Source organism: Vipera ursinii, assembly GCF_947247035.1.
Source record: "Vipera ursinii genome assembly, chromosome: 2".
Lineage (NCBI taxonomy): Eukaryota > Metazoa > Chordata > Lepidosauria > Squamata > Viperidae > Vipera > Vipera ursinii.
The window spans coordinates 288616068-288628977 of record NC_139513.1 but is presented as its reverse complement, the minus strand read 5'-3'; the positions used below and the strand labels follow the sequence as shown (position 1 = coordinate 288628977).

The following is a 12910-nucleotide window of genomic DNA, read 5'->3' as shown; positions in this document are numbered from 1 at the left end:
CAATTAAGCTGACTTTCTAATAATGCCGCTTGGGGTGTGTGCGAAAGCCCTAATAAGCAGGCATATACATAGAATGAAGGCTACTGCTAAGCTTGTAAGCCGCCCTGAGTCTTCGGAGAAGGGCGGGATATAAATGGAATTAAAATAAAATAAAAATAAAATAATAAGCAGGCATATACATAGAATGAAGGCTACTGCTAAGCACATTGATTTGTGCTTTAAAAATCGTAAGCCACCCTGAGTCTTCGGAGAAGGGCGGGATATAAATGGGATTAAAAAAAAGTGGGTCAAAATTTGCACATATTCACCAAAAATGCATTTGGAATTTTTTCACTGTGATGACACAGAGCCCATTCTTGTACTACAAAACCATTATGTTTGCCAGATCTTGGTAGCAGCCAAGACTTGTGTCTAATAAAACAAAGGCCTGCCTCATAGGGCTGGACAGCTCTTTGGAATCGAAGATCAAAAGGTGCTGGAGAGCACGTGGGGATCTTAATGTTACCTATCTTCAAATTCTTAAAATGGCTCTGCCTTTCCTATTGACATGTGAATCTGGGAAAATTCATGTCTGGTCTAAGAAGCTGCAGAATTCATGCATTCCAAACCGTGCTAGGGTACTATTTTTCTATGTATACTGTATGTATATATAACCTCATGTGCTCCAACAACTTTAGAGTTGTCTCAATATATACTCACTTACACACATATGTAAGTGAATGAATGAACTTTTATTGTCAAAGTACAACCAGGTATACATTGAGATTGGCTGAGCCTCCTTCAAATTTTCAGTTGCTTCTTTATATGTGTTTAGGGGAGGAGGAGGAGGAGGAGGTGGGAGGGGGCGGGAGAGGGAGAGGACAAGGAGGGGAGGGGAAGGAAAAAAAAGGAGGAGGAGGAGAATGGGGGAGAGGAGGAGGATGGAAGGGGAAGGAGATAGAGGAGGGAGAGGAAGAGGAGGAGGAGTAAGATGGGAGGGAAAGGAGAAAGAGAAGAAAGAGGAGAAGGATGGGGAGAGGAGGAGAAAGAGAAGGAGAAATGTGGGAGACAAAAGGGGGAGGAGGAGGAGGAGGAGGAGGAGGAGGAGGAGGAGGAGGAGGAGGAGGAGGAGGAGGAGGAGGAGGAGACGACAGCATTATCAGATGCATATACGGGAAATTATTTTAATGTCTTTCATCACAACTTGAAAAGCAAAACATCCAAGTGCCTGCCAAACTATCATTGGGTTGATAACAATTTCCTTTAAAAATAAATAAATACATAATCAACCAACCAACCAACGCTGTAGAAGAAATCAACTGCATCATTTACACAGTTCATAAACAGAACAGATCTATTTGTTCCTGTCCCCCACATAGTTTTGAAAAGACGGATTTGACAGCTTGTCATCCAGTCCAATTCCTGCTTCAGCACCTTTTCCTTCCATCTCCGGGAAGGATCCAGACCCTAGAAAATATATCTATGCATCTTAAAATATACATTAAAAAAAAAAGAATAAGAATATAGCAAATATATCCAGAAGAAGATGAGTTCCTCCGCTCCTGGTTTCTAATTATGGAGAAATGTTTTCTTTTTACTTCTTCTTCTTGTCCTACACGGAGGCTTTGTCATTTCACCTACCAGCACAAATGGCATAAAACAGCTGGACCAACCATTTTCAGATGTTTTCGCATTAAAATTGAAGTGGTGCACTCTTTTGCCAAGAGACTTCCCTAAACCTAGCGCGCCTTGCATGAAATGAGGTTGCCTGCATGAGGTTGCAGCCAACGAATTCTAATCACATGGTGTGGGTTTTTCGCTAAAAATATTCCACCATAATGGAGCTGTTTGAGGTGCTTCTTACTCAGCTGTTAAAATCTGGGCTCCTGTGACTCTCCATCTGTCAGTGGAAGTTGCCACAGAACTTTTTTCCCTGCACCAGATTTAAAACCTCCTTAATCTACCAGGAGCAACATAATGTTGCAATTAAGTCATGCCTGCATTGCTGGGTTCCACTTCTGCAGACACAGCGGCTTTCTGCAGGGACGGGGTTGCAGATCTGTTGTCATCCAGATGTCAACGTTGTGGACTGGTGTTCTTCTTGGGATGCAGCAATATTTGTCTAGCTGGGCAGAAGGCTCGGGGGAAAAATGTTTGCAAAGAGATGCATTAACAGAGGGATAGAATCAAGATCATGTGAAGTGTCAACACCACTTTATAACATATTGGTAAGGCCACACTTGGAATACTGCATCACCTTTGGTCACCACAATGTGAAAAATATGATGAGACTCTAGAAAGAGTCCAGAGAAGAGCAGCAAAGATGATCAGAGGACTGGAGGCTAAAACATTTAGGGAACAGTTGCTGGAATTGGGTATGTCTAGTTTAAGGAAGAGAAAGACAAGGGGTGAATGATAGCAGTGTTCAACTATCTCAGGGGCTGCCACAAAGAAGAGAGAGTCAAGCTATTTTCCAAAGCACCTGAAGGCAGGACAAGAATCAATGGATGGAAACTCATCAAGGAGAGAAGCAACCTAGAACTAAGGAGAAACTTCCTGACAGTTATAACAATTAAACAGTGGAACAACCTGTCTCCAGAAGCTGTGAATGCTCCAACACTGGAGGATTTCGGTGAAGAGGTTGGACAACAAATAATAATAATAATAATAATAATAATAATAATAATAATAATAATAATAATAACAACAACAACAACAACAACAATAACAACAACAATAACAGTAGCAGCAGCAGCAGCATTGCACGGGACTTTGGAGGACTTCTAGACCAACCCCCTGCTCAGGCAGGAAACCCTATAACATGTAAGACTAATGGCTGTCCAGTCTCTTCTTAAAAACCTCCAGTGACAGAGCATTCACAGCTTCTGGAGGCAGGTTGTTCCACTGGTTAATTGTTCTAACTGTCAGGAAATTTCTCCTTAGTTCTAGGTTGCTTCTCTCCTTGGTTAGTTTCCCTCCATTGCTTCTTGTCCTGCCTTCAGGTGCTTTTGAGAATAGCTTGACTCCCTCTTCTTTGTAGCAACCTCTGAGATATTGGAAGACTGCTATCATATCACCCCTGGTTTTTCTCTCCAGTGATGGAGCCTCCACAACTTCTGAAGGGAAGCCGTTCCATTGATTGATTGTCCTCACTGTTGGAAAATTCCTCCTTAGACTTACAGCCCTCTTTAAGCAGTTTATAGAATCAGCATGTTGCCCCCAGCAATCTGGGTCCTCATTATACCGACTTCAGAAGGACCAAAGGCTGAGTCCAACTGGAGCCGGTCAGGATCGTACTGCTGGCAGTGAGCGGAGTCAGGCTGCAATACCGCCTTCTAACCACTGGGCCATCCCAAAATCCATAGAAGTCATCACAACAGACATCGGCCCAACCTTTTTTTATTTTCCAAAGCTGAGTGACTACCTTAGGAGTTTGGATTCAGGATGGAGAATTGGGGCAGGAAAACCTTTGGTGTTTTTTTTTTTTTCATTGTTCACCACAGCGTGAGTGAATGAGACTGTCAAGTTTATGAGTAGCCGGCTCTGGCATTCTCCCCAAACGAGGTCCAAGAGAAAATGCAGAGTGCCCACTGCACTCTATGAATATGCAAGTAGGCATTATGAGAACTACTCTCCTGTATGCGGCAGCCGAGCCACTGAGAGAGCTTCAGTGGATGGGTTTCATGCCATCTGCCACCTGTTTCTGAAGGATAACGGTCGGCTTGTGTACCGCGAGGCTTATTCTAAATGCGAGCGCGCTGTCTTACTTCCTTAAATTATGCAGCTCCGACGAGAGCATCTTTTGCTTTATTTCAATTGATACCAGATGCAAGGAGCCGGCATCAGCTTCCTACTTTGTGCAAAGCCAATCTGGGCAAACGGAGGAGAGCCATCAAGGAAGTTCTGATGCCAAAAAAAACAACAACAACAAAAAACAACCTGCTTAATTTTGCTTTGCGCTAGCTATTCTTGGAGGGAAGAAAAGCCAGCCTGACCCATAATGTGGCTTCCACCTCTGTCCAGTGTAAACTTTGGTTTGAATTGTAGAATCATGGGGCTGCAGGGCACCTTGGAGGTCTTCAAGTCCTACCTCCCCACCCCAGGCAGGAGTCCTTGTTCCTGTGTCAAACAAATAGTTGTCCAATCTCTTTTGTGAAACTCTCCAATGATGGAGCACCCACAACTCCAGGAGTCAAGCTGTTTCACTGATTAGTGTCAGAGAAAGATGACCAGAGATAGAGGGAGGAGTCAAGTGGGGCATTAGTTTAGAATCTGTACATTGTCACAAGAGAATGAAGTCCACCCCCCCTTGAATGCTGTTGAATCTTATCTATTTTTCCTCAGCTGCATATTGTTAGTTGAGAAGATTCCTGTGTATAGCCTTGAGCAATAAAACACTAAAGTGAAACCTTTACCAGTGGACTTGATTGTTCCTGCCTGACTATTAATCCTTCTGTCAGGAATTCCTTCCAGGATGGATCTGCCTCTGAGGAGCTTTCTCACCCCCCCCCGTTACTTCTTTTCCTGCCAAGAAATGCTACAGAGAATAGATGAATATCTTCTTCCCTGAGGCACCCTTCACAAGTTGGAAGATCACTATTAGATCTTTCTTAAGTCTTCTCTTCATTAGGTTAGACATACTAAAAAACAGTGACCGTGAGAGGGACCTTGGAGTCCAAGTGGACAATCACTTGGCCATGAGCCAGCAGTGTGCAGAAGCAGTCAAAAAAGCTAAAACAATCCTGGGTTGCATAAACAGAGTCATAGAATCAAGATCATGTGAAGTATTATAAAACCCTAGTAAGACCGTACCTGGAATATTGCAGCCAAGACTGGTCACCATATCACAAAAAAGATGTTGAGCATTTGGAAAAAATCCAGAGAAGAGCAACTAAGATGATCAAAGGCCCCATTTGCATTGCACATGCTCACAGTCCCATTTGGGTGTGTGTGTGTGTGTGTGTGTGTGTGTGTGTGTGTGTGAGTGTGCATGCATAAAATGCTTCCCCCTCCCTTTCCCTCCAATCTGTCAGCTGAGAAAGGTTGAAGACCTCTGGCCTGGAGGCTTTAAGCACAATGAAATTGTATCTTGCATGACTCTTCGTGGAAGTAAAGTAGCCTCTGAAATTTTGTCTGTCTTTGGCAAAGTTCTCCAAACTTGGAGACTTTAAGGTCTGTGCGCTTCACCTCCCAAAATTCCTCAGCCAGCCATGGAATTCTGGGAGTTGAAGTCCACTAGTCTTTATTGCCAAGTTTGGAGACACCTGATATTAGGAATTGTAGATCATGAGAGAGATGAGATTCTGCTTAAAGTCAAGACATCTTCACCCATCCCTTCACCTTCAAAGTTCAAGGACATCCTACCCAACCCAAGAAGAATTCTTCAAAGATTATTTCTCTCTTTTTTTAAGGTTAATCTTTCTCTTCTTTCTCAGTTGAATTCTTGATTCTTTTAAGGACCTAAGTGGTTAGGTCCTTATAGGGACGCAGTGGCTCAATGGGTTAGGATGCTGAGCTTGTCGATCAGAAGGTCGGCAGTTTGGCAGGTCAAATCCCGAGTGCTGCATAACAGAGTGAGCACCAGTTACTCGTCCCAGCTTCTGCCAACCTAGCAGTTCAAAACCACGTAAAAATGCAAGTAGAAAAATAGGGACCACTACGGTGGGAAGGTAACAGCGTTCTGTGCGCCTTTGGCATCTAGTCATGCCGGCCACATGACCACGGAGATGTCTTCGGACAAGCGCTGGCTCTTTGACTTTGAAACGGAGATGAGCACTGGCCCCTAGAGTTGGAAACGACTAGCATGCATGTGCAGGGGAACCTTTACTTTTACCTTTAGTCTAGTGAAAAAATAGATAGATAGATAGATAGATAGATAGATAGATAGATAGATAGATAGATAGATAGATAGATAGATAGATAGATAGATAGATAGATAGATAAGAGAGAGAGAGCAAGCGAGCAAGAATATAACGACAGATAGATAGACAGACAGACAGACAGACAGACAGACAGACAGACAGACAGATAGATAGATAGATGGATGGATGGATGGATGGATGGATGGATGGATGGATAAGAGAGAGAGAGCAAGAGAGCAAGAATATAATGACAGATAGATAGATAGATAGATAGATAGATAGATAGATAGATAGATAGATAGATAGATAGATAGATAGATAGATAGATAGATAGATAGGAGAGAGAGAGCAAGAGAGCAAGAATATAACAGATAGATAGACAGACAGACAGACAGACAGACAGACAGACAGACAGACAGACAGACAGACAGACAGATAGATAGACAGACTGACTAGACGCCTTTGGCATCTAGTCATGCCGGCCACATGACCACGGAGATGTCCTCGGACAAACGCTGGCTCTTTGGCTTTGAAATGGAGATGGGCACCGGCCCCCTAGAGTCGGAAACGACTAGCATGCATGTGCGGGGGAACCTTTACTTTTACCTTTAGTCTAGTGAAGATAGATAGATAGATAGATAGATAGATAGATAGATAGATAGATAGATAGATAGATAGATAGATAAGAGAAAGAGAGCAAGCGAGCAAGAATATAATGACAGATAGATAGATAGACAGATAGACAGACAGACAGACAGACAGACAGACAGACAGACAGACAGACAGACAGATAGATTGATGGATGGATGGATGGATGGATGGATAAGAGAGAGAGAGCAAGAGAGCAAGAATATAATGACAGATAGATAGATAGATAGATAGATAGATAGATAGATAGATAGATAGATAGATAGATAGATAGATAGATAGATAGATAGGAGAGAGAGAGCAAGAGAGCAAGAATATAACAGATAGATAGATAGATAGACAGACAGACAGACAGACAGATAGATAGACAGATTGACTAGACACCTTTGGCATCTAGTAATGCCGGCCACATGACCACGGAGATGTCCTCGGACAAACGCTGGCTCTTTGGCTTTGAAATGGAGATGGGCACCGGCCCCCTAGAGTCGGAAACGACTAGCACGCATGTGTGGGGGAACCTTTACCTTTACCTTTAAGTGATTATGGACCTAATTACTCCCAGAAATCTGTTTAGCTTTGTGATCACCTCCAGAGGCTTCTGGATGTTCTTGGAATGTCTTCTTCAAAGGAGCACTACTGACACCCACAGTAATGTTAAGCAGAGCTATTTTTATAGCTGGGCAATAAATATTATTTTTTTTCTGTCCAGGACAAAAAATGTTTTATTTCTCTACCTTTCCAGTTTTGTTCTGATGAAAGAAAAAATCTTCCTCAGGGTCCAGTCCAAGCCGGGAATAAACAAAATGGAGACTGCTTTAGAAAGAAGGTTGTAGTTTACTGTAGAGCAGAGCCAGAAAGAAAGATGGCTCTGGAAAAAAAGAATGACCACATGTAGCAGGGAGTGGGTTTTTATACTTTTGTTTTATACTTTTTATACTTTTGTTTTTTGGAGTTGTTTCTGTTTGAGGCTTTGTATTTCCTGTAAATTTTTCCTGAGCTCCAAGATCACCGCAGATGAGGACTGCAGCCAAGAAATTAAAAGATGCTTGCTCCTGGGGAGGAAAGCCATGGCAAATCTAGACAGCACACTAAAAAGCAGAGACATCACCCTGCCAACAAAAGTGTGTATAGTCAAGGCTATGGTCTCCCCAGTTGCAATGTATGGCAGTGAAAGTTGGACCATAAGAAAGGCTGAGTGCCAAAGAATTGAGGCCTTTGAACTATGGTGCTGGAGAAGACTCCTGCGAGTCCCTTGGACTGCTAGGCGATCAAACCGGTCGGTCCTAGAGGAGATCAACCCTGACTGCTCTTTAGAAGGCCAGATCCTGAAGCTAAAACTCAAATACTTTGGCCACCTAATGAGAAGGAAGGACTCACTGGAGAAGAGCCTAATGCTGGGAAAGATTGAGGGCAAGAGAAGAAGGGGACGACAGAGAATGAGGTGGCTGGATGGAGTCACTGAAGCAGTAGACGTGAGCTTAAATGGACTCCAGAAGATGGCAGAGGACAGGAAGGCCTGGAGGAACGTTGTCCATGGGGTCGCGATGGGTTGGACATGACTTCGCAACTAACAACAACAACAATTTCCTGTGACCTGAGTCTGAGTGTGCTCTTTTGATATTGGTAGGTTAATCCTATTATCTTCCCTGTCCTTAGAGTTTGAGTGGTGGTACGTAGATTTTAGGGGTCTTTGTCTTCCTAATTTCATCAGCTTCTAGTTTTATGGCTCCAACCTTTCTGAAAGGATTATCCCATCTGCATTTCTGAAAGCTGGTCTCTGTCTAGTTTCTGCTTGGGGCTATTAAGAAAAACTTGGCTTGCTTTTCTGCCTTTAAGATCCTTTGGGGAAATATATTCTGCCTTTTTAACATTCCCCCAAATATTTCTTTCTCTGGATTCTTCCCAGAGTTCTTTAAGTTCTTGACAGCATTTCATTGCTGCTTTTATTTTTACTCCACTGCAGTTTCTTTGCTTTTTTTATTTTAAAAAAGTCTTTCATGCCCTTAGTAACGTTCTGAGCACCCAAAAAAAAAATGTCAGTAACTGGACGAATTAGAAATGCAATAAACGCGTAGACTTTTAATCAGGTCTTCTGCAGTGTAATGCATTTGGTTGGCATGGGGAGAAAGAGACAGTAGACTGTAGCATCACATAAATAAGAAATAGAGGCTTCTAAAATGCATCTGACACACCATGGTGTCTCACTTCATGCAATGCTAAGCAGAGAAAGTTCATAAAAAGTTTGCTGGAAATCTCCCCGGTGGTTTTGCAACTCGTTGTTTGTATATTTCTACTTTCTCACTGGCTTTGCAAGTATTTTGCCCATTGTTACAATCCTCAGAAAAATAAAATTATACAATCTTCTTTTTTTTTGGGGGGGGGAAGAGAGAGAGAGAGAGACCTTGATTTTAACCTGTCCTCATAAAGCAGAATTTAAAGCTGTCAACGAGGTTAGTTCTGAAGTGGAGTAAACACAAAATGGAATGGAAATGAAAAGGGACAAAATCTGAATCAACAATAATGTGAAGTGTTGTTTTGAATCAAGGTGACAGGTTCAAATCTCAAGGACATTGTCCCTAGTGGCTATGGACAATCAGAACTCCCTGAGTTGGGGAGGGGGACACTATTTTCTCCTACAAAGTAGATGGGGACAAAGAATAACAGGATTGAAAGGGACCTTGGAGGTCCAACTGCTCAAGCAGAAGACCCTGTATCATTTCAGAAAAGGGATAGTCTCTTCCTAAGAGCCTCCAGCGAGGGAGCAGCCACAACTTCTGAAGGCAATTTGTTCCACTGGTTGATTGATCTCACTGTTATGAAATTTCTCTTTAGTTTAGAACCTAGTTCTAACTAAGTTAGAACCTAGTCTAGAATCTGGTAAATGAATCCTCTGAAGAATAAAGTAACAGAGCTAGATGGTGTCTTGGTGATCTTCTAGTCCAACCCTCTGTTCAGGCAGGAGAAACCTCTTCCTGAAATCATCCAGTGATGGAGCACCACAACTTCTGGTTGATTGTTCTCAGTGGTCAGGAAATTTCTCCTTAATTCTAGGTTGCTTCTCGCCTTGATTAGTTTCCATCCATTGCTTCTTGTTTGGCCCTCAGGTGCTTTGGAGAATAGGTTGGCAACCCCCCCCCTCACTGTGGCAGCCCCTCAAATATGGGAAAACTGCTATCATGTCACCTCCATCCTTCTTTTCGTTAAACTAGACCAGGGGTCGCCAACCTTAAACACTCAAAGAGCCACTTGGACCCATTTCCCAGAGGAAAAAGAAAACAAAAAAACACTGGGAGCCTCAAAACTCACGCACACGCGCGCGCGCACACACACACACACACACACACACACACAAAGGGGTAGAGCTTGATTGAAGAGTTTAATTAAAAAGAAACAGAGGTGTCTGTGCATGAGTTCTCTCTCTCTCTCTCTCTCTCTCTCTCTCTCTCTCTCTCTCTCTCTCCTTCCCTCTCTCTCTCCCTCTCTTTCTCTCCCTCCCTCTCTCTCTCTCTTTCCCTCCTTCTCCCCCTTCTCCCTCCCTCTCCCTCCCTCTTGCCAATCTTCTGATCACTGGGCAAGCTGGCTTCATGCTGTTCTCGGACAAGCTGACATAAATTCTTATTGGGCTGTCTCTCCTGCCCTGCTTTCTGCTGCTTCCTGCTTCCTGTGGAGATGCAGCAAAGACAAGAGCCCCACCCAAGAAGCTTGTCAGCTGCTCAGAGAACAGCATGAGGCCACTCTCTTTTTTACACACACACACACACACACACACACACACAGAGAGAGAGAGAGAGAGAGACAGACACACACAGAGAGACAGACAGAAAGAGAGAGAGAGAGAGAGAAAAGGGAAGCGCAAGTGCCTCTCTCTGTCTCTCTTTCTGCAAATGGTGGAGGACGACTGGGAGCTGCAGGAGAAGGCTGAAAGAGCCGCATGCAGCTCCAGAGCTGTGGGTTGCTGACCCGTCAAGTAGACATACCCATTTACTGCAACTGCTCCTCATAGGGTCTATGAGTCAAATGTTAACTATTTAGATTACCTTGCTAGGCCCCAAACATGGGGCAAATCTTTATTTCCTGTTTTCAGCCTTATCTCAAAGGCTATCGACCGATTGCGACTAAGAGCCTACATTAGGTCTTATCTCGCTGCGATAAGGGAGGCGAGGTCTAACCACTTCGCCACCCTTATCGCGTCCGCAGATAATCGCCCGGCCGCCCTGTTTAGGGTGACTCGCTCCCTCCTAAATCAGGAGGTGAGGGAGGATCCCTTGCAGGGCCGTGCCGAGGAGTTTAACCAACATCTGTCGGACAAAATCGCTCGGATTCGGACCGGTCTGGACTTTGACTGGGCAGAGTCTGACGATCAGGACACGGGTGGTCTTGTCGATATCATCTGGGAGGAGTTTGATTCTGTGACTCCGGAGGAAGTGGACAGGATCATGGGGAGGCTGAGCACCACCACATGTTTATTGGACCCGTGCCCTTTCTGGCTGGTTTATGCAGCCCGGGAGAGGACACGCAGCTGGTTCCAGGCAGTTATATCGGCTTCTTTGAGTGAGGGTATCTTCCCCGCCATCTTGAAGGAGGCGGTGGTGAGGCCTCTCCTCAAGAAGCCTGCCCTGGACCCGGCTGTATTGAATAACTTTCGTCCTGTCTCCAACCTTCGCTTTCTTGCGAAGGTTGTTGAGAGTGTGGTGGCGCATCAGCTCCCTCTGGTCCTGGATGAAGCGGATTATCTAGACCCGTACCAATCGGGTTTCAGGCCCGGGCACAGCACGGAGACGGCATTGGTCGCGCTGGTGAATGATCTCTGGAGGGCTCGGGACAGGGGGCATTCCTCTGTCCTAGTCCTATTAGACCTCTCGGCGGCTTTCGATACCATCGACCATGGTATCTTGCTGCGGCGTCTCAGGGGATTGGGAGTGGGAGGCACAGTTTTACGGTGGTTCTCCTCCTATCTCTTGGGACGTTCGCAGTCGGTGTTGGCAGGGGGGCAGAGGTCGACCGCGAGGTCTCTCATTTGTGGAGTTCCTCAGGGGTCGGTCCTCTCGCCTCTCCTGTTCAACATCTACATGAAGCCGCTGGGTGAGATCATTCGTGGCTTTGGAGTTGGGTATCATCAGTACGCTGATGATACCCAACTTTTCTTTTCGACCCCAAACCACCCCAGTGATGCCCTCGACGTGATGTCCCGTTGCCTGGAGGCGGTTCGGGTCTGGATGGGGAGGAACAGACTCCAGCTCAACCCCGACAAGACTGAGTGGCTTTGCATATCTTCATCCCGGGTTTATTCGGACATTCCACCTCTAACTATGGGGGGTGAATTATTACCCCCCGTAGATAGGGCTCACAACTTGGGGGTCCTCCTAGATTCACGGCTCACCTTGGAAGATCATATAGGAGCCGTGACTAGGGGGGCCTTTGCACAGGTTCGCCTGGTGCGTCAGTTGCGGCCCTATCTTAGCCGGGATGATCTGTGCACGGTCACTCATGCGCTCGTGTCCTCTCGTCTGGACTACTGCAACGCTCTCTACATGGGGCTGCCCTTGAGGACCACTCGGAAGCTCCAACTGGTACAGAATGCAGCCGCGAGAGTGGTGTTGGGAGTCTCCCGATACTCCCACGTTACACCTCTGCTCCGTGAGCTGCATTGGTTGCCAGTTGTCTTCCGGGTGAGATTCAAGGTACTGGTAACGGTATTCAAAGCACTCCATGGCATGGGGCCGGAGTACCTCAGGGAACATCTGCTGCCGGCATCAAGCTCCCTGCGCCCTGTGCGTTCCCACAGAGAGGGCCTCCTCAGGGTGCCACCGATCAGAGAATGTCGATTGGTGGCCCCCAGGGGGAGATCCTTCTCTGTGGGCGCTCCGGAGCTGTGGAATCAGCTACCGGTAGAGCTCCGGATGGCGCCCAATCTTCGCTCCTTTCGCCGCGATCTCAAGACATTTTTGTTTGTACAAGCCGGCCTAGCCTGAGGGGGAGTGTTGGGGTTGTTTTATCTTTTGTTTTTTAATTTTTCTGGGGGGTTTTAGCGTTGTATTTATATTGTTTTTAACTAGGGCAATTGTTTAATCTGTTTTTAATGTTTGTATTGGTTATTTTATTCTGCCCTGTGAACCGCCCTGAGTCCTCAGGGAGAAGGGCGGTATATAAATGTTATTAAATTAAATTAAATTAAATTATCGAACAGGCTGTAGTCACACTGGACAGTTCATATATTTGTATAAATTACTAACAAAGAATTAAGGGAGACTAAGATGCATTTCTGACTCTTTAGTCTTCATCAGTCAGTCATACCTCAAGAGGTAAAAAAACTGCCTAATATGCAGCAGCCCAGGTTCGAATCTCAGAAGGGTATGACTGACTGATGAAGACTAAAGAGTCAGAAATGCATCTTAGTCTCCCTTAATTCTTTGTTAGTAATT

At 45.0% G+C, this 12910-nt stretch overlaps 1 long non-coding RNA gene across 2 annotated transcripts in view; it reads left to right on the top strand.

The window, feature by feature from the left end:
• Window positions 1–253: 253 nt before the first annotated feature.
• Window positions 254–12910, top strand: part of LOC310635702 — a 213437-nt gene continuing 200780 nt past the window's right edge. Inside the window, exon 1 of one of the 2 annotated variants that reach the window (XR_014491478.1) lies at window positions 254–282. This is a non-coding gene — a long non-coding RNA (uncharacterized lncRNA). Of the gene's footprint in view, window positions 287–12910 lie in introns of both variants that reach the window. The other variant, XR_014491479.1, reaches the window with a different exon arrangement.